Source organism: Mytilus trossulus, chromosome 11 (genome assembly GCF_036588685.1).
Source record: "Mytilus trossulus isolate FHL-02 chromosome 11, PNRI_Mtr1.1.1.hap1, whole genome shotgun sequence".
NCBI classification, from domain to species: Eukaryota; Metazoa; Mollusca; class Bivalvia; order Mytilida; family Mytilidae; genus Mytilus; species Mytilus trossulus.
Window position 1 is genome coordinate 68,568,816 of NC_086383.1, and position 27,594 is coordinate 68,596,409.

At 35.4% G+C, this 27,594-nt stretch overlaps 1 protein-coding gene and 1 long non-coding RNA gene across 2 annotated transcripts in view; one reads left to right on the plus strand and one right to left on the minus strand.

Annotated features, from left to right (window-relative positions):
• LOC134691488 (uncharacterized) overlaps positions 1 to 27,594 on the plus strand; it is a 277,122-nt gene that overhangs the window by 185,904 nt on the left and 63,624 nt on the right. The window lies entirely within an intron of this gene.
• On the minus strand, positions 1,619 to 4,602 carry LOC134690570 (uncharacterized). Its single transcript, XR_010101976.1, has 4 exons — positions 4,539 to 4,602; positions 4,310 to 4,401; positions 2,160 to 2,218; positions 1,619 to 1,685 (listed from the first exon to the last, which is right to left on the minus strand). It is a non-coding gene; the product is annotated as an uncharacterized LOC134690570 (long non-coding RNA).

Consider the following 27,594-nt stretch of genomic DNA (forward strand, 5'->3'; position numbering starts at 1 on the left):
CTAAAGACACCAGCAACCCAACGACACATCTATAATACTATAATTACGAGGTCCAATTTGTCAGCCGTCATCACGTAAAAACGACGAATCAAAGAATTCAACTTTATATTTAACTAACATAGCACAAAGGTGTAGATTAAAAATTACACCACTCCAGGCCCTTTTGTTTTCCACGTAATTACTATTGCCAATAATTAAGAAGTTCCGGGTCGAGTCCGATATCGATACCAATAATATATTCACCTGTTACCTTTTACCTTATCTGTACGTTCCGCATCTGACAGGCGCACCACCAAACGGTGTATTCAGGATTAATATGCTATATACACGGGTCATAATCACAGGGTTTACACAACTAAATTGTCAAATTGTTACCTAATATAGTATTTTAATTAGTAAGACTTTCTAAGATAACAAATCTGGACTAAAAATAAGGCGTATAGGTACAGTTTTCAATTTGTTTGTGGGCATGCATGACATAAAACAGCGAATCAAAGATTCAACTTTATTCATAACTAATATATTCTACAATGCTGTTGATTAAAAAATACTCCATTCCTGGACCTTTTGTTTTCCAAATAATTAATATTACCAATAATTGATAAGTTCCAGTCCGACGGGTTCAAAACAGAAAGATTTGAAAGCAGAGAAAACTGTGTATCTTATCATCGGCATGACTTTATCAGATGACAATTACTAATACTAAAATAAGGCTTGCGCATAGTTATATACTTAAATTCATTCACAGCCCCGCAATCACGGGTGTGTTTTAGTATATCTAAAGACCAGCAACCCAACGGCACATATATCTAAAGATACCAGCAACCCAACGACACAATTGTGAAAGGAGATGTGTGTTAAAGATCAGTATGACAGCAGTTGTTTTTTCAGATGCAGATCTAGGATTATGAGAAAAGTGTCCACATGCTCTACACTAGACAAAGTTGGATTGAAATAGTTGGAATTAGATAAACTATAATTATAGCTTCATAAGAGGACACGATCACCCCCGCCATATTCAAACACAATCAAATGATTGTTTAATATTTTATAAAACGTTTGAATAATGATGTTAGAAAACATTTTTCTTATGATATTCATATAACATTTAAATGATGTTTTGAGATTATGAACATTATAAAAACATTTTGTAAAATGTTTTTTGAACATTTTCACAACATTTTATCCTGCAACACATTTTTGTTTTATGTTTTAAAAATGTTTCAAGGATATTTTAATATAAACAAACATTTATAAAACATTTTACAAACATTGTCAACAAAATTTAGAAACGTTTTAATGATGTCTTAAAAATATCCTGGACATTTTATGGAAATGTTTTGAAAATATTTCTGATGCCATACAATAGCACGTTATTTTAATATTTTCTACGATATTTTCCCAACATTTTTCAAAATGTTTTAAAAACATAAACAAAATATTTTTGTGTTAACTGGCGTTGAAAGTAGTGTCAAGGTAAGGTGAAACTGTTAACTTAGTTTAGATGATTTATTAAAACTACTCATAGTTAATCTATAATTTTCCAGTACAAATATATTATAAGTACAAGTACCTACAAAATCTAAATTTGATGGGGCATAACCTAAATATGTCATACCTTATTTTCTCTCATATAATATCCCAAAGCAAAATTGCGGTCAGCTGTTTCTCTCTCAGATAAAAACCTAAAAAACGATATAAACAAATTACTTTCATAGTTTCATAGTTGAGCCAATATTTAAATACCTCTTTCAAAATTCAAATGGTCTACTTTTCTATTGTTAATCATCCATTTTTAGATTGTGACGTTCCCTTGGGACCATCTTTTTTCACTTGCGTACTGTAACAACATTTTTATTTTATTGAAATAAAACTCTATTTTAGTCTTGTATGTTTATTTTTTGGGGTTCTTTTTGGTTCATTTATGTTTCAGAGTTTAGTGTGAAGTCCATATTCTATGAACCCAAGTATTCACAATACATGTAGCTTATGGCCAGCTGAAGGTCACCTCCGTTGTTGGATTTTCTTGCTGCATTGATGATCCTTTGTGACCTTGGAAGGTTTGCTACTCTTTGGTTGGGTTGTTGTCTCTGACGCATCCCCCTTTTCGTTATCAAACTTTCTTGTATAAGTAGGATGTGTTCTCTATATCTACTTACACAGCATTATTGAATGCCAGATATTCTCCACCCGTCAATCTTTTAAACATCTTTGTTACCTATAGTAATGAAGAAAAAATACTTTAAGAACTTATGCAATAACTCGTTAACTTTGTTTAATATTTAAATCTATCATTTCAATAAACTTAATTGACAAGGATTGGCAGTTATGAGTTTCAATTCTTTAATTCATAATTTGAGGCCATAGTTTTTTTATATTTTCTGTATAATCCATGTTTTAATTTATCCTACAATCATCCAAAAGATCGATGCAGGATACAAAACTTAAATCAAATAGTTTGGGGGTTGGGGGTCAACATTGCTGTAAGTTTTGTTAATCCAAAATCGATTTACATATATCCCTATTGGTAAATCATTTTTTCCCAAATTAAGTTAAGAGGGGGTGTGTGGGGGTCAGTGAAAAAACTATGTGAATTAAGTTTTTTATCCTTCATTGAACTTTTGATGTTGTCCCTAATGTACCAGGTATCTATACTATTAAACGAGAAGACCTCATTTGGGGTGTCGCTTCTCTTTTTTCCACAATTAATTGATCAACACGCCTCTGTGTCCTATAGGTACATTGCATGGTGCCATTTGTCATCCATTCATATGATTATTCAGATTGAGGTTTTTTTTGGAGAAAAACAAGAAAAAAGGCATCCGGATATTGTCCCGTCATTGGACGAAATTTTAAGTCATATTAGACTTCTGGTTTGCGTTTTTCTGTATACTTTGACATGCATATACAAATAATAAAGTGTATTTTCGGCTTCTATCTGCTATCATTTTCAAGTTTACTATCCACGGCAGTCACAGAGTTTATTAAATAGAGAGGGTCTGTATACTATATCAATGACCACTATGGATCGATAAATAAACTTAGAATTGAAAGTAAATACACTATATTTATATAGTAATGAATGTTTTCTTAATATACAGATAAGCGCTAAAAATATTCATGTGAACTTTTGATACCTTTTCTGAAATTCTCCAGTCATTAAATCTTTTACAAAATTCATTGATTACAAAAAAAAGAAGATGTGGTATGATTGCCATGTTGAGACAACTCTCCACAAGAGACCAATATGACACAGATATTAACAATTATAGGTTACCGTACAACCTTCAACAACGAGCAAAGCCCATACCGCATACTCAACTTTAAAAGGCACCGAACTGACAATGTAAAACAATTCAAACCAGAAACTAGCGGCCTTATTTATGTACAAAAAAAAATGAACGAAAAACAAATGTGTAACACATATAAAACAAACAACAACCACTGAATTACAGGCTCCTTACTTGAATGTTCATAACATACTTATTGAAATTGAAAGAAAACCAAAAAAATGGGAATATTGGAAATAAAGGAGGAGGGATAAACAAAAAAAAAACATTTTCCTGTCCCTAATAACCTTTGACTTATGATACTTTTGCTGAAATTCTCCAGTCATTCAATATTTTACAAAATTCTTCCAACAACACTTTACATACTTTAAACTACGCTTTAAATGCCCGCAATTTCGCGGGTGTGTTCTAGTATCTATTTACATTAACATAACTGTGACAAGGTGTGCTATTGAGGACTTAACATGTTTTACCTCGGTCATATTCTGAATGAACCTAGAGAGACCTTAATTCATTGGTCCTAATGGTTTACTTTTACAAATCATGACTTGGATGATGGAGAGTTGTCTCATTTGCACTGATACCACATATTCCTATATCTAGTAAAAGTTTGCAATGAGATGTATGTTTGCTCATTGTTGAAAGACATAAAGTGCACACATCAGTATCATTGGTCTCTGGTGAATACATTGTCGGATCCAGGGGTGGGGGGGTTGGAACCCCCCCTTTTTTATGGCCGATCAATGCATTTGAATGGGAACATATAGTTGGAACCCCCCTTTGTCCTGGGTTGGGAACCCCCCATTTTTAAAATGGCTGGATCTGCCCCTGCAAATTAGCTGTCTCATTGACAATAATCTCAGATCTCCTTCTATGATAAAGAAAGGACACTTAACACTTAATCTGTACAGTGAATTACAAAACCGCTAATAAAGGGAAGATAATAAACTCAAGTAATCATCAAAAATGACTATATAAACACAAGAAAAAGTCTGGTTGACAGTAGTAAGAAAACTTACATAATCAAATCTATCTGCAAGATTCATGTTCTGCTTGAGTAAAGAACAGGTCAGAATGGCTCCAGCATTTATCATTGGGTTGTGTGGTTTATCTGAAATAAGCAATATATAATTTCCTTTAACAAAATACAGGCTTATTAACTTCTTGTCACTGTAGAGGACTAAAATATCTAAATTTCAAGTACATTGTACCTAAAAAAAAAAACTATCAATCTGTTTAAATAAATACCAGTGAAACTCAGTAGCGATATACTGCTCACTAATGATACCCATGCCCAAATATTTCAGTAAACAGGAAGTTGTTTAGTGATGAATTTGAAAACACATCACACTGTATAGCTCAATGATATAAACCTTGTAACCAAATTAAAGAAATGCTTGTATTGTAGTTCCTAAGAAAAATGTGATGAATTACAAATTTGCATAACCCCATGCCTGTAACAGAGACAGATTTAGAGGGGGCCAAATACCCCTCATTTTTGTTGTTGCTTAATTATAAAAGGAATCACTGAAGCATGACTGGAGCATGTTCCCTCTTAAAATAGGCAGTCAGTTGGCCCACACATCTAATTTTTTTTTGGATCCACCACTGTGTATATGTACCGTTCCATACCCTCTTCTTACAGAGTGTGTCCAGCAGAGCCAAAAACCTAACGAGAACGAGGCTAGTCGCCACAAAGATGTTAAAATCTCTAAATCGTTCTGATTCTAAATAAAGATGTCAACATATGTAGTCTTAAACAAAAGACAAACGTCTATACAAAATGTCTAGCTCTAAGTCGTCCCGGGTCTAAATAAAGAGGTCAACATACAGTCTTAAACAATAGACAAACGTCTATACAAAATGTCTAGCTCTAAGTCGTCCCGAGTCTAAATAAAAAGGTCAACATACAGTCTTAAACAATAGACAAACGTCTATACAAAATGTCAAGCTCTAAGTCGTCCCGAGTCTAAATAAAGAGGTCAACATACAGTCTTACACAATAGGCAAGCGTCTATACACAATATCAAGCTCTAAATCGTCCCGAGTCGAAAAAAAGAGGTCAACATACAGTCTTAAACAAAAGACAAGCGTCTATACAAAATATCAACCTCTAAATCGTCCAGAGTCGAAATGAAGAGGTAACATACAGTCTTAAACAATAGAAGTTCTTAAAGGTAAACAACGGACGAAAAGAGACTACTTTGACGAGGCACACGTGCGGCTTAACTAGTTCTAAAAGTTAAAAAAGGACGAAGAGAGACTGCTTTGACGAGGTACTTTGATTGAAATACACGCGGCTTAACTAGTTCTAAAAGGTAAAAAGGGACGAAGAGAGACTATTTTGACGGGGTACTTTGATTGAGATACGTGCGGCTTAACTAGTTCTTAAAGGTAAAAAAGGACGAAGAGAGACTGCTTTGACGAGGTACTTTGATTGAGATACACGCGGCTTAACTAGTTCTAAAAGGTAAAAAGGGACGAAGAGAGACTACTTTGACGGGGTACTTTGATTGAGATACGTGCGGCTTAACTAGTTCTAAAAGGTAAAAAAGGACGAAGAGAGACTGCTTTGACGAGGTACTTTGATTGAGATACACGCGGCTTAACTAGTTCTAAAAGGTAAAAAGGGACGAAGAGAGACTACTTTGACGGGGTACTTTGATTGAGATACGTGCGGCTTAACTAGTCCTAAAAGGTAAAAAGGGACGAAGAGAGACTACTTTGACGAGGTACTTTGATTGAGATACACGCGGCTTAACTAGTTCTAAAAGGTAAAAAGGGACGAAGAAAGACTACTTTGACGAGGTACTTTGATTGAGATACACGCGGCTTAACTAGTTCTAAAAGGTAAAAAGGGACGAAGAGAGACTACTTTGACGGGGTACTTTGATTGAGATACGTGCGGCTTAACTAGTTCTTACAGGTAAAAAAAGGACGAAGAGAGACTACTTTGATGGGGTACTTTGATTAAGATACACGCGGCTTAACTAGTTCTAAAAGATAAAAAGGACGAATAGAGGCTACTTTGACGGGGTACTTTGATTGAGATACGTGCGGCTTAACTAGTTCTAAAAGGTAAAAAAGGACGAAGAGGGACTACTTTGATGGGGTACTTTGATTAAGATACACGCGGCTTAACTAGTTCTAAAAGGTAAAAAGGACGAATAGAGGCTACTTTGACGGGGTACTTTGATTGAGATACGTGCGGCTTAACTAGTTCTAAAAGGTAAAATAGGACGAAGAGAGACTGCTTTGACGGGGTACTTTGATTGAGATACGTGCGGCTTAACTAGTTCTAAAAGGTAAAAAAGGACGAAGAGAGACTACTTTGATGGGGTACTTTGATTAAGATACACGCGGCTTAACTAGTTCTAAAAGGTAAAAAGGACGAATAGAGGCTACTTTGACGGGGTACTTTGATTGAGATACACGCGGCTTAACTAGTTCTAAAGGTTAAAGAGGGACGAAGAGAGACTACTTTGACGGGGTACTTTGATTGAGATACATGCGGCTTTACTAGTTCTTACAGGTAAAAAAGGGACGAAGAGAGACTACTTTGACGGGGTACTTTGATTGAGATACATGCGGCTTAACTAGTTCTTACAGGTAAAAAAAGGGAAGAAGAGAGACTACTTTGCCGAGGTACTTTTAATTAAGATACACCCGGCTTAAGTAGTTCTAAAAGGTAAAAAGGGACGAAGAGAGACTACTATGACGTGGTACTTTGATTGAAATACACGCGGCCTAACTAGTTCTTAAAGGTTAAAAAGGGACAAAGAGAGACTACTTTGACGGGGTTCTTTGATTGAGATACATGCGGCTTAACTAGTTCTAAAAGGTAAAAAGGGACGAAGAGAGGCTACTTTGACGAGGTACTTTGATTGAGATACACGCGGCCTAACTAGTTCTTAAAGGTTAAAAAGGGACAAAGAGAGACTACTTTGACGGGGTACTTTGATTGAGATACATGCGGCTTAACTAGTTCTAAAAGGTAAAAAGGGACGAAGAGAGGCTACTTTGACGAGGTACTTTGATTGAGATACGTGCGGCTTTACTTGTTCTAAAAGGTAAAGAGGGACGAAGAGAGGCTACTTTGACGGGGTACTTTGATTGAGATACACGCGGCCTAACTAGTTCTTAAAGGTTAAAAAGGGACAAAGAGAGACTACTTTGACGGGGTACTTTGATTGAGATACATGCGGCTTAACTAGTTTTTAAAGGTAAAAAGGGACAAAGAGAGACTACTTTGACGAGGTACTTTGATTGAGATACGTGCGGCTTAACTAGTTCTTAAAGGTAAAAAACGGAAGAAAAGATACTACTTTGACGAGGTATTTTGATTGAGATACGGGTTGCTTAACTAGTTTTTAAAGGGAAAAAAATGGACGAAGAGAGACTACTTGGACGGGGTACTTTGATTGAGATACATGCGGCTTAACTAGTTCTTAAAGGTAAAAAAATGGACGAATAGAGACTACTTGGACGAGGTACTTTGATTGAGATGCATGTAGCTTAACTAGTTTTTAAAGGTAAGGAGGGACGAAGAGAGACTACTTTGACGGGTTATTTTGATTGAGATACTTGCAGCTTAACTAGTTCTTAAAGGTAAAGAGGGACGAAGAGAGGCTACTTTGACGGGGTACTTTGATTGAGATACTTGCGGCTTAACTAGTTCTTAAAGATAAAGAGGGACGAAGAGAGGCTACTTTGACGAGGTACTTTGATTGAGATACATGCGGCTTAACTAGTTCCTAAAGGTAAAGAGGGATGAAGAGAGACTACTTTGACGGGGTACTTTGATTGAGATACATGCGGCTTTACTAGTTCTTAAAGGTAAAGAGGGACGAAGAGAGACTACTTGGACGAGGTACTTTGATTGAGTTACATGCGGCTTAACTAGTTCTTAAATGTAAAAAAGGGACGAAGAGAGGCTACTTTAACGAGGTATTTTGATTAAGATACGTGCGGCTTAACTAGTTCTTAAAGGTAAAGAGGGACGAAAAGAGGATACTTTGACGGAGTACTTTGATCGAGATACCTGTGGCTTGGCTAGTTCTCAAAGGTAAAAAAGGGACGAAGAGAGGCTACTTTGACGGGGTATTTTGATTGAGATACGTGCGGCTTAACTAGTTCTAAAAGTTAAAGAGGGACGAAGAGAGGCTACTTTGACGAGGTACTTTGATTGAGATACGTGCGGCTTAACTAGTTCTAAAAGGTAAAAAAGGGACGAAGAGATACTACTTTGACGGGGTACTTTGATTGCGATACGTGCGGCTTAACTAGTTCTAAAAGGTAAAGAGGGACGAAGAGAGGCTACTTTGACGGGGTACTCTGATAGAGATACGTGCGGCTTAACTAGTTCTAAAAGGTAAAAAAGGGACGAAGAGAGACTACTTTGACGGGGTACTTTGATTGAGATACGTACGGCTTAACTAGTTCTAAAAGGTAAAAAAGGGACGAAGAGAGACTACTTTGACGGGGTACTTTGATTGAGATACGTGCGGCTTAACTAGTTCTAAAGAGGTTAAAGAGGTAAAGAGGGACGAAGAGAGATTATGAACCATTTCTACTGGAATCATTATTTTTTGCCATCTTTTCCCGTTTTGAGTATTCAGTCTTGGATATTTTAATATTCATTTTAATACCGTTTCAATAAAAGATTGTTTGTGCCACAAAAAAGTATTTAACAATAAAACTAACTCGAATTCTTACTTAAATTCACTGGACATTGCTGTTTAAAAATGGAAGCAGTATTACAGTTTTTTTTTAAAGTTCTGGACGCGCAATTAAAATTTATTGAACATGTTGAAGGACGAACTCAAATTAAATACCTCAAATCATAACTCGAAGTTTAACTTTCAACTTGAAATGCGACTCTAACTCGGAGCTTAAATCGAAGTGTAAAAAACGAAACTTGAATTTATTAATAAACTCGAACTTTAGCTCGATATCTATCTTGAACGCGAAGCATAACTCCAATTTTAACTCAAACTGCAACTCGAACGTTAAGATCCGTTTGTGTGAGGTTCCGTGTACGTTGTTTTAGCAGCAATGTAGGGACCCCTGTTATTTCATAGTACGTAGGACCTCTCTCCCCCGTGTATCCAAATTTTCCTTGTACAATGGGTGTTGTAAAATTTTAAACTATCGTCGAAGAAGTGGTTGTATGTTAAAATTGCCTCCACACTTCAACTCAAATTTATCAAGCTGCAGACCAAATATTGCGATCATTCCCTTTCCATAGAATAGAAGCAAAGAAAAGTTTGACGACATATTATCTTTTACAATGTGTGTTGTTCAAACTATATATATATATATACGGTTGTGACGTCATTTATGACCTACGGTATGTTTGGCATTGGAGATACGTTCTGTAAAAATTGTTGTAAGGGAGCAACCATTTTATATTTCTAAGGGGGGTGAGAGGAAGGCTAAGATGTAAAATTTTGTCCTGCATTTTTTTAAGTGTAATCTCTGTCCTGTCTTTTTATTTTTCACTCTATTCGGTCCCCTAACCCCAACCCCCACCCTTTTTTTACTGAAATTATTCCACAATTACCATTTTTTTGCACGTGAACCAAAGACGACTGAAATCCCTATAAGACTAAGTTTTAAACGAATAAATATGTGCATCTTACAAACAAGTTTAAGAGCAAAACGGTAAAATATATTTTTGGAAATATGTTAATAATTTTTAGTTATGCTTTATCAATTAGTTGTTGCTTAAAACGTTCAGTGGCAAATATTTAATACATATTCAGAACGAGAAACCATCAGTCCCAAATAGGTTGACCGGTCGGAATGAAGGACGGGAAACTTGAACCCCTTACGAATTTGTTTCAAGTGTTATTTCAAGTGCAGAGGGCCAACCTACTTTCTCTACACGAAGCTTCGATTCTGACCGGATGTTGCAGGGTATTTATACATCCCCGCCCTGTCAAACGGACACCTCCCTTAATCAAGGGTTAAAGTTTCTGCCGGAACGGGAGAAGTCCAGGTGACCATATTTCCATGCCCCAGTCAACATTGTCAACCCTTGAGATGTTTGTAGTTATGACTCAGCATCATGTGCAATAAATTGTCAAAATGCATGTTTTTTCATCGGTTATCGCAGACCCCCCTTTTTGAAATTAATAGCCTTGAACTTACTAAAATCAGAGAGAGATCATATACACATGCATGTAAAATTAAAATTGAGATTGGAAATGGGGAATGTGTCAAAGAGACAACAACCATACCATAGAACAGACAACAGCAGAAGGTCACCAACAGGTTTCAATGCAGCGAGAAATTCCCGCACCCGGAGGCGTCCTTCAGCTGGCCCCTAAACAAATATATATACTAGATCAGTGATAATGAAATATGTCTCTGCTAAAATATACAATCTCCCTTTCTTTTATGAATGAAATATTGTAATATTATCTGGTGTATGTTCAATTATAATCACTTAACGGCATTTTTAATTGGTTCAAATAAATACATATGTGTATATTGTATTGCAATGAATGGTATTGTATTACATTCTAGATACCCGTATGTAAAAATGACTTAGCGACAGTCGTTATGTATGTGTGTTTACATATGAAACGAAAGTGGAAATTCATTTTAACCAAGTGTACAATTGTTTTTTAAAGGTAATTTTAGTTATTTCTGATAATATATGTATTGATTATTAAGACATTAATTTAAGTATCTTATAATCTATATGTATGTGTTACACGATTTAATCTTTTTTTTTAAGAATATCATAGGCTCTGATTGTACTGATTAATAAAAATAGGGGCGTACCAAGGAGGCACCTTATGGCCGAACATTGGGTTGTATGTGCATTTCTCAGGCTTTTAACTGTCGGGTCCCCTGTTTTTTTTTAATGTGCCCCTCTGTCCCCCCTCCATTTTTGAAAGTCCTGGATCCGCCACTGGTGAAAGGTATCATATGTTACACATATAGGCCTTCCCTTTGGGGACCTCATTCGGAAATTATTAAAAAATATTGTATTGGTATATGGCATTTGTAACAAGTTAGCCTACTCTTTTGATCAACTTTCTTTTAGTAATTAAAAACATTGCTTCATGTATCTGGTCGTAAGGGCCATACTTCCTTGTAATGCTCAGAGGATCCAGGGGTAGGGTTCCGGGGGTTGGAACCCCCCTTTTTCAAGTTTTGGGACGATCAATGCATTTGAATGGGGACATATAGTTGGAACCCCCCCCCCCCCCCCCCCTTTTTTTTAAATGACTGGTCCGACCCTGTTTAAATCTGGTCGTAAAGGAATACTTCCTTGTACTTTCCCCATATCTGTTTCCTTGGTATACAAAAATAAATATGTAATAGTATCAAAGACTACTGGCCAGGACTAATTTGCCAGTAGGACAACGTTTCAAGTAATTAGTTTACTAATTTATTTAACTCAATTCATAGTAAACCAAATAGAAAAGATGGACTTCTAAGTACAAAATTTTGGTGTAAGATGCACATATTTATTCGTTTAAATAAACTAGTCGAACAGGTTTTTCAATCGTCTTTGGTTACCGTCCCAATGATTTGTAATAGCTATATAAGTCTTCTTTCAATAGGAAGCTAACAAAGATAAAAGGTATTTAAAGGTCCATCTAACAAAGAAGTAAGCAATACGTCCTTATTGATTGTACACGCACAGGTATCAATTGACTATAACATTTAAAACTGACCCAGTCAGGTGAACTAGACACAGATTATTGATTTATTTCCTTTGCATGTAACCCTAAACATCATATTAATCGTGAGTAGCATGAGTCTGAGAATTTTTTTTCGATCAAAAGGGGAGAGATTGTACGCTCTAGACGTCTCCTCAGGCCTGGGTCCGCCACTGCAGATCACTGCATCTGCAACCTCTTCTTCTTCCAGGTAAGGAACCGGATTCCAGTAGCGGATCTGGTAATTTTCATAAGTGGGGGCCCACTGGCTGCCTAAGAGGGGGCCCGATCCTGTCACGCTTCAGTGATTCCCTATATAATCAATCAAATTTTTTTCTCAAAAGGGGGGCTAAATTCGCATCTGGATTCAAAACTGAATGTTATTGGTTCCGCGCGAAAAAAAAACCTCATCTGACTTAAGATTTTCCGGAGAAACAACGGGTAGCACTAATGACTGGACCGAATGACAGGACCGAATGACAGGACCAAATGAAAAATGCTAATAACTTTTTTATTATCCATAGGATTGATCTCAAATTTGAAATATAATAAGATGTCACCATTTGAAATTTAAAATTAAAAAAAAATATATAAAATTTTATCAGAAACTTGCAAAAACGTGACCTGACCATCGATGACAATGACAGGACCAATATCGAGAATGACAGGACCAAATGAAAATGCTAATAACTTTTTCATTTCTTGAAGGATTTGTTTCAAATTTAAAAATTAATTAGATTTCAACATTTAATACTAAAATATTAGAAAAAAAAATTAATAAATTTAAAAAAGCTCGCGAAAATGTGACTTGACCTTCGTTGACATTTACCTGACCAATATCGACATAACCCGACCGATGAAACCACCTTATGTTATTATCTAAATAACAAAATTAGAAAATTATTAATTTTTGATAATTAGAAAATAAGAAATTACTACAAAAAATAGATTATTTCAATTTTTTAAGGTAATAAACTTGACCAACGTACGTTGACTCTCAGTGTCATAATTAACCGTTATCGTGACAAGGAAAGCCTGACTAATTACATATCTAGACGTAAAAGTAAATACTTCAAATTTATTCATCTTAATTCAATTCATAAGCCAAGAATAGTTTTATTCCTTTTTTAACTTTGTGTATAATCTAAAGACTGATTCTGTAATATAATTTAAACTGTTTTGCTAGCATTCTGCATGACTTTTATAGTCATCCCAGGGTACAGGACGAGGACCTAGCTAGCAGTGTACCCCACCCTGAAATAAAGAAAAAAAATAAAGTAGGATTACAAATGCAAATAGATATAATTAGAAATGTACATGTATCAACAAAAAAATAAAACTGAAAACTTAAAATTATATAACAATAAAAAAAATACGTCTATGTTTGAAAGCATTTAAAAATAAATTATGTGATGGAAATAATCTTACCTGAAAATATAACTGAAAGGTAATACATGTAAACTAGTATCAAACATATTTACAACCGCAAAATTCATAGACATTCGGGAAAATTTAAAACTGAAACAGGTATCCTGCACAAGGCTCGGGCATACCTCCAGTAGTCCACGAAAACATTTATTTATTTTTATGAGATATTATAACTACCATGACATCCTGCACAAGGCTCGGGCATACCTCCAGTAGTCCACGAAAACATTTATTTATTTTTATGAGATATTATAACTACCAAGACATCCTGCACAAGGCTCGGGCATACCTCAAGTAGTCCGCGAAAATGTTTATTTATGTTTATTAAAATATTAAAACTACCAAGATATCCTGCACAAGGCACGGGCATACCTTAAGTAGTTAAACGGAAATAATTTTTAATGATATGAGTTTAATATATTGAGAAAACAAACTATGCATAATGCTAATTACTGTAATCACAAACTATTTAGAATTTATCAACTTGTTAATGGCTTATTTCACACCTATTGTTTGTCAATTTATAACTGTAAATCAAACGTGTCAAATCATGACCGGTATAATATACAACAAAATTTACAACTTAGTTATAGATACAATATACTACTTTAAAGACAATAAAAAGTTCAAATAACACGGTGCTCGTCACAGTACCAATCTTCTAAAACTCCTGAACATGTCTGATGAACCCACTCAGCACAATTGATTCTTCCACGTTTTGCCTCACATCCTATCATATTCTCAAAAACATCTGGTTTGCCACACTGACAGTTACTGTCAATCCTTCTTGCATATATTCTCACAAAATCGAAACTTGATGTTATTCCTTGAGGAAATGGTGTAAAGTGACCCTTTTCTAAACAAGAAATTAAATGCGGTCGCATATATTTCTCAATAAAGTTGGTACGTCTCTGAGTGTTGAATTTTCCTTTATCACAATATTCCATCATGTTGGCAATTGCATAGACACCACAGTCATATCCATTTGTTTGCTGTTGTTCGTCAGGTAGTTTCACAAGTAAGTTCCTTTTTCCGTGACCATAAATAGCTGACAACTGAATTTCCATCGAAGGTGTAAGTTTGAACTCTGTACTTTTACTGTCTAACACATAAACGGCATTTTCCTTTTAATGTTGAAAAGAGGTTACCCAGTGCGACTTTCCTGTATGTTGAACTTGAACACACGGTGTATCCTTACTGCTGAATTTCCCGAAACTTTCAACCCAGCACTGTTTGTTTTCATCGTAAACTGGCGATAATCCTGTCGGTTGGAATCCAGATATATGGGGAAACTGTTTCGGTATAGTAGTAACACTGATGGTAGTACATGGATAACACAAAGCAATCAAGCTCCTTATACTTGTTCAGTCGTTTAATAACGGCGTTCATACTCTCACACGGATTGTTAGTAACTCAAGAAAACGGATCATAAAGGTTGTCATACTTACTTATTATCCACTTTCCACAATGATATAAAATATCCTTTTCAATTTTGTTGAAATATGTGACGAACGGTTTTGACCACTTCACTGTTAACAACTGCTTTTTCTCCTTGAATTCTTCATCACTTTCACAACGCAGTAATTCCCGAATGTTAGAAAGATAAAATGCAATGTTAGTTTGATCTGCACCCATCTTCTGTAGGTTGAATTTGGCATCACCAATCAAATGGTTCCAACACATTATCACATCACAGTTCGGGAAATTCTTTTCTATTGCATTTGATAATCCTGGTTCCCGGTCAGTCACAAACGGTACACACTTTCTATTTAACTTCGGAAACACTGATGACACAAAATCGAAAAATTTCGAATGAACCTTTTCTTTTTTCCTTCCATGTATGAGAAATGCTACTGGCATGATAGGGCGATCCTCAAATATAATATTACGGAACACAAGAGGCGACACATAAAAATCTCCGAGTTTAAATGTTCGGAGTGTCTATTCGTCCGGATAGCCGGACGAATAGTTAAAAATCTCTATTCGTCCGGCCATCCGTCTGCGGATGCGCCAATCTTCAATATCAATAAAAGTGTCATGTGACACGGAAAGTGTCCCGGATGAGTTGTCGGATAACACACGCGGTGTCGGATAACACACGCGCGTATGCAATGGACGTTTTGAGAATTGGAGATCGTGATTTATATTTAAAGATGTCATAGAGAAAACCTGAGAGAATGTGATTGCTTTAAACAAATGTATATAGGAGTGATTCCGGAACAATAGCGAGTACATGTTAACTGTGAGGAATAAGCCTGAAATCAAAGTGAAATTGATGATTTAAGATCATTTAACCCCATTTACCTTATCATGCTTATGGACACAAAACGCATTCGGAAAAAAAATACTATATCAAACTTGCTTGGGTGCATTATTTTCAAGTTATACTACAACGGAGATATATGAACTTACTGATATGCCTTGACTGGGAATGAGACACCAGGGTTGGGGTACCCTCCTTTTTTCTGTTGTATCTAATACTAGTACACATTTTTTTCTTAAACAATCTTATCGAAAACACAATCCTACTTTTGGGGAAAAGGTTACACGTGCCTGCCCTTTTCTCTAATTTCCTATGAAATAAAAATCGCCGAACAATTTTAATAAAGAATCGTTCATAATCATATGGGGACCTTACTTTAACCAAACTTCACAGAAACAATAAATCAGGATCTTTTGGAATCATAGAAAAAGCCAATAATGATTGGCCCGACTATTTACCTTACATGAAATTCATAGGCAGAACTATAAAAGAGAGAATCATCCCCCCCCCCTCCTACCCAAATTCCTTTAGAATATTAGAATAAAAAAAATCTGATTCAAATGTATAGTTTTTTTTTTTTTTTTTTTATTAGAATGAGTTCTTTTTCATAAAACGATGGTAGACAATATGATTATTTTAAAACAACTCGTGCTTTATTTAAAACCTTCAAAACACGATGCTATATCTTCATCATTATATTTTTGGCCGGACAAATAGCGAAAAACCGTAAACATGCTATTTGTCCGGCTTGCCTGATGAATAGACATTTTTGACTATTTGTCCGGCTAGCCGGACGAATAGCCACTGCCTTAAATGTTGTATCGTAGAAGAATAGAAACGGTTGATCATCTTCAGTATTTACGTCCAGTAGCTGATTAACTATAGATATCATCTCCGGTAAAGCTATTATAGAAGTTAAATCCGGGAACACAGTAATTTCTTGAATATAACCTTCCATGTGGTAAGCTAACAACATCAGATTATAAATGTCATCTTTACTTATTCTCTTCTGTTCGTTCACTTTTCGCACAATGTTTTCAACTTGTTTAACGTTTCTTGCGTTCATTACACCTTGTTGTACACCAGGAATATCACTGTTTGAAATACTGTCTCTATACACATCTATAGCGGTTTTGTCACCTTTTTGTACAACTTTTTCTATGGCTTTTAACACTGAGGGGGCGGTACGAACATATTCCGGTGCATTTTCTTTTTCTTTTCGGTTTCCATGAATTAAAGGAGTATACACAGTCTCGTCACCTTCATAATGCACTAGCACTAAATTCTTCTTGTCTTCGAAGTAAAACGCTGTTCTTCTGAATTCAAGTGAACCAACTGGTCTACTCCTCTTACCTGATTGTTGACTTATAGAACCTGGTTGTTTTATCTTGAAATATTTCTTTTCTAGCACAGCACTACCAATTGTCACTTTTTTTAACCCATATTGTATCCACGGATATTGGTCACATTTCCAATCATCGGAGTTTTCACATCTTATTACATAGACCTCGTTGGCTTTCGGCTTCCCTTGGCCTGGGAATTGCCATCAATAATCACTGGAAATAAAGACATGATTAGAAATGAACAATATGAAAAAACAAACAAAAAATATCCTAACACTTTTCTTTGTCTCAAATTATTAACACTAAATATTATATTCTATGTTTGTCTTTTCTCAATTAAATACAAAAATAATAAATATTTTAAAGTAATACAAAAATATTTGATATAAGGCTATAGAAAAGTGCCGGATCGTTGTGTCCTGCGTCAATGAATTTTCTGCCGTTCTTGTATTCTCTGTAGTGCAGTTCCTATTCTGCATTGTTTACGAAGAGAGGAAGTTGTGATGTCATTCTCGATATTGGTCCTGTCATTGTCATCGATGGTCAGGTCACGTTTTTTCAAGTTTCTATATAATTTTTTTTTAATTTTAAATTTCAAATGCTGACATCTTATTATATTTCAAATTTGAGATCAATCCTATGAATAATAAAAAAAGTTATTAGCATTTTTCATTTGGTCCTGTTATTCGGTCCTGTCATTCGGTCCAGTCATTAGTGTAACCCAGAAACAACTCCTGAAACGAGTTGTATATTATACGCACCCGTTTCGCGCCCCTGACAAAAATATGTTTCCTGTGAAAGAAAGGGTAAACATACGATTTTAGTAAAACCTACTCAAAGATATACAGAGGTATTGTGAGAACACAGATAATTCAGTTAAGATATAAGACGGACGTCCATGTTGTCTTGGTTCCAATCCGGGTCCGTTCGCCTAAGGTAGCAATAAACAGTTAGGAAAAAATACTGAAATTTGCCCTTATGAATTTTACCATCCCCTTTTCATTGCTTTCTTGCAATATGAAGCTTACTGTTTGTGTCATATATGGGCATATGTATGTAATCAGAATCTTTCCATAGATTTTATTTCCAGTATATAAACTGGTAAAATATAATTTCTTTTTGGTGTATCCATGGCAACAATCTGCATTTATTTGTTATAAAATATTGCAAAAAGGGGGGGAAAGATGTCACATATTTCCCCAAAATTTGACTAAAAGTAGAATTTCAATCGCTTGAAGTAATACCTTTTCTGAAACTGTGTACATATATCATTCAGCAAATCCAATGAAAATCATGTCTTTCGTCTCATTTTTAGCTCACCTGGCCCGAAGGGCCAAGTGAGCTATTCCCATCACTTTGCGTCCGGCGTCCGTCGTCGTCGTCGTCGTCCGTCGTCCGTCGTCGTCCGTCGTCGTCCGTCGTCGTTAACTTTTACAAAAATCTTCTCCTCTGAAACTACTGGGCCAAATCAAACCAAACTTGGCCACAATCATCATTGGGGTATCTAGTTTAAAAAATGTGTGGCGTGACCCGGTCAACCAACCAAGATGGCCGCCACGGCTAAAAATAGAACATAGGGGTAAAATGCAGTTTTTGGCTTATAACTCAGAAACCAAAGCATTTAGAGCAAATCTGACATGGGGTAAAAATGTTTATCAGGTCAAGATCTATCTGCCCTGAAATTTTCAGATGAATCAGTCAATCGGTTGTTGGGTTGCTGCCCCTGAATTGGTAATTTTGAGGAAATTTTGCTGTTTTTGGTTATTATCTTGAATATTATTATAGATAGAGATAAACTGTAAACAGCAATAATGTTCAGCAAAGTAAGATCTACAAATAAGTCAACATGACCAAAATGGTCAGTTGACCCGTTTAGGAGTTATTGCCCTTTATAGTCAATTTTTAACCATTTTTCGTAAATTAAAGTAATCTTTTACAAAAATCTTCTCCTCTGAAACTACTGGGCCAAATTAATTCAAACTTGGCCACAATCATCTTTGGGGTATCTAGTTTAAAAAATGTGTGGCGTGACCTGGTCAACCAACCAAGATGGCCGCCACCGCTAAAAATAGAACATAGGGGTAAAATGCAGTTTTTGGCTTATAACTCAAAAACCAAAGCATTTTGAGGAAATCTGACATGGGATAAAAATGTTTATCAGGTCAAGATCTATCTGCCCTGAAATTTTCAGATGAATCGGTCAATCGGTTGTTGGGTTGCTGCCCCTGAATTGGTAATTTTGAGGAAATTTTGCTGTTTTTGGTTATTATCTTGAATATTATTATAGATAGAGATAAATTGTAAACAGCAATAATGTTCAGCAAAGTAAGATCTACAAATAAGTCAACATGACCAAAATGGTCAGTTGACCCCTTTAGGAGTTATTGCCCTTTATAGTCAATCTTTAACCATTTTTCATAAATCTAAGTAATCTTTTACAAAATCTCCACTGAAACTACTAGGCCACAATCATCTTTGGGGTATCTAGTTTGAAAAATGTGTCCGATGACCTGGCCATTCAACCAAGATGGCCGCCACGGCTAAAAATAGAACATAGGGGTAAAATGCAGTTTTTGGCTTATAACTATGAAACCAAAGCATCTAGAGCAAATCTGACAAGAAGTTAAATTGTTAATCAAGTCAATATCTATCTGCCCTGAATTTTTCAGATGAATTGGACAACTGGTTGTTGGGTTGCTGCCCTCCAATTGGTAATTTTTAAAGAAGTTTTGCCGTTTTTGGTTATCTTGAATACTATTATAGATAGCGATAAACTGTAAACAGCAATAATGTTCAGCAAAGTAAGATCTACAAATAAGTCAACATGACCTAAATGGTCAATTGACCCCTTAAGGAGTTATTGCCCTTTATAGTCAATTTTTAACAATTTTCATTAATTTGGTAAATTTATGTAAATTTTTACCAAATATAGTCTTCTGTTACTAATGGGCAAAGTTCATTATAGATATAATTGTAAGAAGCAAAATCGTTCAGTAAAGTAAGAACTTCAAACACATCACCATCACCAAAATACAATTTTGTCATGAATCCATTTGTGTCCTTTGTTTAATATGCACATAGACCAAGGTGAGCGACACAGGCTCTTTAGAGCCTCTAGTTTAGCTCACCTGGCCCGAAGGGCCAAGTGAGCTATTCCCATCACTTTGCGTCCGGCGTCCGTCGTCGTCGTCGTCGTCCGTCGTCCGTCGTCGTCCGTCGTCGTCCGTCGTCGTTAACTTTTACAAAAATCTTCTCCTCTGAAACTACTGGGCCAAATCAAACCAAACTTGGCCACAATCATCATTGGGGTATCTAGTTTAAAAAATGTGTGGCGTGACCCGGTCAACCAACCAAGATGGCCGCCACGGCTAAAAATAGAACATAGGGGTAAAATGCAGTTTTTGGCTTATAACTCAGAAACCAAAGCATTTAGAGCAAATCTGACATGGGGTAAAAATGTTTATCAGGTCAAGATCTATCTGCCCTGAAATTTTCAGATGAATCAGTCAATCGGTTGTTGGGTTGCTGCCCCTGAATTGGTAATTTTGAGGAAATTTTGCTGTTTTTGGTTATTATCTTGAATATTATTATAGATAGAGATAAACTGTAAACAGCAATAATGTTCAGCAAAGTAAGATCTACAAATAAGTCAACATGACCAAAATGGTCAGTTGACCCGTTTAGGAGTTATTGCCCTTTATAGTCAATTTTTAACCATTTTTCGTAAATTAAAGTAATCTTTTACAAAAATCTTCTCCTCTGAAACTACTGGGCCAAATTAATTCAAACTTGGCCACAATCATCTTTGGGGTATCTAGTTTAAAAAATGTGTGGCGTGACCTGGTCAACCAACCAAGATGGCCGCCACCGCTAAAAATAGAACATAGGGGTAAAATGCAGTTTTTGGCTTATAACTCAAAAACCAAAGCATTTTGAGGAAATCTGACATGGGATAAAAATGTTTATCAGGTCAAGATCTATCTGCCCTGAAATTTTCAGATGAATCGGTCAATCGGTTGTTGGGTTGCTGCCCCTGAATTGGTAATTTTGAGGAAATTTTGCTGTTTTTGGTTATTATCTTGAATATTATTATAGATAGAGATAAATTGTAAACAGCAATAATGTTCAGCAAAGTAAGATCTACAAATAAGTCAACATGACCAAAATGGTCAGTTGACCCCTTTAGGAGTTATTGCCCTTTATAGTCAATCTTTAACCATTTTTCATAAATCTAAGTAATCTTTTACAAAATCTCCACTGAAACTACTAGGCCACAATCATCTTTGGGGTATCTAGTTTGAAAAATGTGTCCGATGACCTGGCCATTCAACCAAGATGGCCGCCACGGCTAAAAATAGAACATAGGGGTAAAATGCAGTTTTTGGCTTATAACTATGAAACCAAAGCATCTAGAGCAAATCTGACAAGAAGTTAAATTGTTAATCAAGTCAATATCTATCTGCCCTGAATTTTTCAGATGAATTGGACAACTGGTTGTTGGGTTGCTGCCCTCCAATTGGTAATTTTTAAAGAAGTTTTGCCGTTTTTGGTTATCTTGAATACTATTATAGATAGCGATAAACTGTAAACAGCAATAATGTTCAGCAAAGTAAGATCTACAAATAAGTCAACATGACCTAAATGGTCAATTGACCCCTTAAGGAGTTATTGCCCTTTATAGTCAATTTTTAACAATTTTCATTAATTTGGTAAATTTATGTAAATTTTTACCAAATATAGTCTTCTGTTACTAATGGGCAAAGTTCATTATAGATATAATTGTAAGAAGCAAAATCGTTCAGTAAAGTAAGAACTTCAAACACATCACCATCACCAAAATACAATTTTGTCATGAATCCATTTGTGTCCTTTGTTTAATATGCACATAGACCAAGGTGAGCGACACAGGCTCTTTAGAGCCTCTAGTTTGTTAAATTGCGTCAAAAACTTCGTGTAGAAAAAGAGTATTTGTAAACAGTACATTAATTTCTGGACCGATGGCCAGTCTAGCTATGAAAATACGGACTGTCAAACAGAAAACGGCCCATAAATTAAAACTTGTATAAAATAATCTTGATGCTCTTATAAACCATCTTTGAAGGCTATATTAGCACTCATCTGTCTAAAAATGAATTTTATTACACAATATCTTTCCTATTTGAAAAATCCACAGGGGCCATAATGCGAAACTAAACTCCTAACTGTGTATTGCTACCTAAATTCATGTTCGCTCCATTCTCGTTCACACCCCACACGTTCGCATCAAAGGATTTGTGCTGAATAAGTTCGAAGCTTTATTTTAATTGTCCTTTTGATAGTGTTTTTTTATTAAATAAAGAAAATTTGTTTTTTTATTGTTTAAAATAAAATAGTGACATTCTAAAAACGTAAACAGGTTTTCTTTTGTGAATTATTTGGACAGAATTGATAATAAATATTGTCATGATAAAAAAATGGCGGATCCAGAAATTTTCATAAAGGGGGGGGGGGGGAGGGGCACTGACTGACCAAGAGGGGACCAGCTCCAGTCATGCTTCAGTGATTCCCTAAATAATCAACCAAATTTTTCTCACTAAAAGCCCTGTAAAACCCTCTAAATCAAAAAAAAAAATGTTTCAGTTTAATTTATAAATCAGCCTCTGTCAAAAACTAAGTCATTTGTCTATTAGACTTGTTAAAGTAGGGCAGAAAAATCCAAATGGCTATCAAACTCGTCACAAACTAGTAAAAATAGTTATCTTTCATTTTATTCATTAAAAGTCTTCATTGTTTTACTTGTACCAAACTAACTACTTGTATTTTACTTAACACCAGACACATAACAATAATACCAAATTATCTTTGTTAATATCAATTTAGAACAGTAATCTTAAATAAATCATAATTAATATATCAGTCGGGGGTACTACTTGTAAAAGTCATTTTTATTTACTTGAAGAAGTAAAAAAAATTTACACATTTAAGTTAATTATAATGTTTAAATAATCTCCCCTTAATTTTCTGAAAAATTCACTGGTATATTAAGTAAATTTTTCTTACAATCCCACAAACATTCTTAAGGTTTGCGATGTAAAATCATGCTTTAATAATTTTTCCAAGGTTAGCTCATAATTTTTTATTAGAGTTCAATGTTTCATCTCATTAATTCAACAAAGAAACTGTTTGCAAAGATCTTAAGTATTTGCTCAAGGCCTTCAAAAATTGCTCCTTGGGGACTTGTAAATGAGCAGTGTTCTGAAGATAACAGACAAATGGGATTTTCATTGTCCATGAAATTACACCTTAATGATTAGTAAAGACATCTGCAAAGGGCAGACAATTTAAAATTCTATTAGAGTAAAGAAATTCTTAGAATTCAAGAAAGGAGATAGGATGACTTTCTATACATATACATGTACAAGTAACTAAAATTCACTTGTACAAGTATCCTACAAATTATTGTATATGTGTATAGTTATTTTAACTTCCTCAAGTAAATAAAAATTACTTGTATAAGTAGTACCTCTGACTATTAATCATCTAATCACAGTCAAAAAATATATTTCATTAAAAAAATTCACGAATTTTTATTCATTAAAATATATAAATATTTTGATATATATGTATCTAAAAAAAATCTAATTCAACCAGCATTTGAATAAAAAAGGGTGCGAACGTAGCCAAGGGGCGAACTTGTGGGGGTGCGAATTTGTTTTGGGTGTTTTGTGTTCAGAACATATGGATGGAACCCCCCCCCCCCCCCCCCCCCCCCCCCCCCCCCCCCCCCCCCCCCCCTTTTAACCTGGGTTGGAACACCCTTTTAAAAATGGATCGATAATTGAATATTTATTGAATATTCTGTAATAATGAGTTGACCAAATCCCGAGATGGTACAAATCTTGACCACTGCTATACATGCATGGTTATATAATATAAAAGGATTGTAGTGATTTTTATCAGATACATCATCACGTTTGTGTAAAAGAATTATCAGCTGGTTATATGAGCCTGATTTATAGATACAGTGACATGGCACAAAAATAACTCCCATTAGATAGCCTGGCTAATAACACAGTGACATGACACAAAAATAACTCCCATAAGACAGCCTGGCTAATGATACAGTGACATGACACAAAAATAACTCCCATTAAACAGCCTTGCTAATAATGCAATGACATGACACAAACATAACTCCCATTAGACAGTCTTGCTCATAATACAGTGACATGACACAAAAATAACTCCCATTAGACAGCCTTGCTAATAATGCAATGACATGACACAAACATAACTCCCATTAGACAGTCTTGCTCATAATACAGTGACATGACACAAACATAACTTCCATTAGACAGCCTTGCTAATAATACAGTGACATGACACAAACATAACTCCCATTAGACAGCCTGGCTAATAATACAGTGACATGACACAAAAATAACTCCCATTAGACAGCCTGGCTAATAATTCAGTGACTTGACACAAAAATAACTCCCATTAGACAGCCTTGCTAATAATGCAATGACATGACACAAACATAACTCCCATTAGACAGCCTGGCTAATGATACAGTGACATGACACAAAAATAACTCCCATTAGACAGCCTGGCTAATAATTCAGTGACATGACACAAAAATAACTCCCATTAGACAGCCTTGCTAATAATGCAATGACATGACACAAACATAACTCCCATTAGACAGCCTGGCTAATAATACAGTGACATGACACAAACATAACTCCCATTAGACAGTCTTGCTCATAATACAGTGACATGACACAAAAATAACTCCCATTAGACAGCCTTGCTAATAAGGCAATGACATGACACAAAAATAACTCCCATTAGACAGCCTGGCTAATAATTCAGTGACATGACACAAAAATAACTCCCATTAGACAGCCTGGCTAATAATTCAGTGACATGACACAAAAATAACTCCCATTAGACAGTCTTGCTAATAATGCAATGACATGACACAAACATAACTCCCATTAGACAGCCTGGCTAATGATACAGTGACATGACACAAAAATAACTCCCATTAGACAGCCTGGCTAAAAATTCAGTGACATGACACAAAAATAACTCCCATTAGACAGCCTTGCTAATAATGCAATGACATGACACAAAGATAACTCCCATTAGACAGCCTGGCTAATGATACAGTGACATGACACAAAAATAACTCCCATTAGACAGCCTGGCTAATAATTCAGTGACATGACACAAAAATAACTCCCATTAGACAGCCTTGCTAATAATGCAATGACATGACACAAACATAACTCCCATTAGACAGCCTGGCTAATGATACAGTGACATGACACAAAAATAACTCCCATTAGACAGCCTGGCTAATAATTCAGTGACATGACACAAAAATAACTCCCATTAGACAGCCTTGCTAATAATGCAATGACATGACACAAACATAACTCCCATTAGACAGCCTGGCTAATAATACAGTGACATGACACAAACATAACTCCCATTAGATAGTCTTGCTCATAATACAGTGACATGACACAAAAATAACTCCCATTAGACAGCCTTGCTAATAAGGCAATGACATGACACAAACATAACTCCCATTAGACAGCCTTGCTAATAAGGCAATGACATGACACAAAAATAACTCCCATTAGACAGCCTGGCTAATAATTCAGTGACATGACACAAAAATAACTCCCATTAGACAGCCTGGCTAATAATTCAGTGACATGACACAAAAATAACTCCCATTAGACAGCCTTGCTAATAATGCAATGACATGACACAAACATAACTCCCATTAGACAGCCTGGCTAATGATACAGTGACATGACACAAAAATAACTCCCATTAGACAGCCTGGCTAAAAATTCAGTGACATGACACAAAAATAACTCCCATTAGACAGCCTTTCTAATAATGCAATGACATCAGTGATTTAGCTAGCGCTCGTCACTTTCGTATTTTACGAAAAGGTTTTCGAAATGACGAAAAATTTTCATTTGAATTTCGTCATTTAAATTTGGAAAGTGTAAAAATATTTACACATCAAATTACTTGAATTCTACCTGTCTTTATGTTTCTGACAAGTTTATGACCCTCAGGTAATTAACGTTTACCAAAGGTGTTAAAAGTTGTGATGACAAGTAATCCGCCTATCGCCAATCAGATGGGTCACTAATCCCTTAATTATTATTATAAAACCTCATAAATGACCATCATAATAATCTATTAAAGTTAAATCAGTCAGTCAGCATTTCATTTTAATCATTTCTCACAATTCCGTCGTATTTTCGTCATTTATTTAAACCAAATTGATAAAGATCTTCCCGGCCATTTCACCTTTATTTTAATTTCAATATTTCCCTTACGATCATAATTTGCAGTTTGCTTGTCGTAGTTTCGTCATTTTAACGTTTTTCGTCAAACTTTACATAAATATTCATCAAAAACTTTCGACAACTTCGATTAAAAAGAATGAACTTTATTCAAAACGTAAATATTTTCACTTGCAAACAGGTGCTTCCTGTTCTATGTATTGCGCATGCGTAAAAGTTCGTAGATGAATCCGGTTTTATTCTGAAATTATTATTCAATTGTCACTTCCCGTTTTCATTTCATTTCGTTTAAAAATCGAAAGTAAACGTGATCTACAGTCATTAGAATCGTCACATTAAGTAAAGATGCAGATCCTTCAATCCAATATTAAAGAAATTGATTCCAAATAGATATTTAAACGTATTTTCAAGGATATAAATGATTGTGAAGTGAAAAAGTCGTTACAAGTACATCTGTGCAGTGGTTTAAAATATAGACTGAGGCACCCAACTTTTGTTGATCGGGGGTGTGCTCTGAAAATAACTGAAGTGAAGTTGTGAACCATATTACCAGATCCCTGTTCTTAGCTTCATATCTTAGCATCACATTAGTCAATTCATTTAATATTGCCAATAACTGCCTACATTAGCAATCCAAAAGTCTTCAAAGATCCTAAACTAGTCCTTGAAGGACTTGAACATATATGTATAGCTAGTTTGATAAACATCATAGACCCCTTGCTATTATAAAAAATAAGGCTGATTTTTATCACGCGCAAAAGTGACTAAAGCCCTCAAAATCCTAGCTAAAACCCTGAATGACATGACACAAACATAACTCCCATTAGACAGCCTGGCTAATGATACAGTGACATGACACAAAAATAACTCCCATTAGACAGCCTGGCTAATAATTCAGTGACATGACACAAAAATAACTCCCATTAGACAGCCTTGCTAATAATACAGTGACATGACACAAACATAACTCCCATTAGACAGCCTGGCTAATGATACAGTGACATGACACAAAAATAACTCCCATTAGACAGCCTGGCTAATAATTCAGTGACATGACACAAAAATAACTCCCATTAGACAGCCTGGCTAATAATTCAGTGACATGACACAAAAATAACTCCCATTAGACAGCCTTGCTAATAATGCAATGACATGACACAAACATAACTCCCATTAGACAGCCTGGCTAATGATACAGTGACATGACACAAAAATAACTCCCATTAGACAGCCTGGCTAAAAATTCAGTGACATGACACAAAAATAACTCCCATT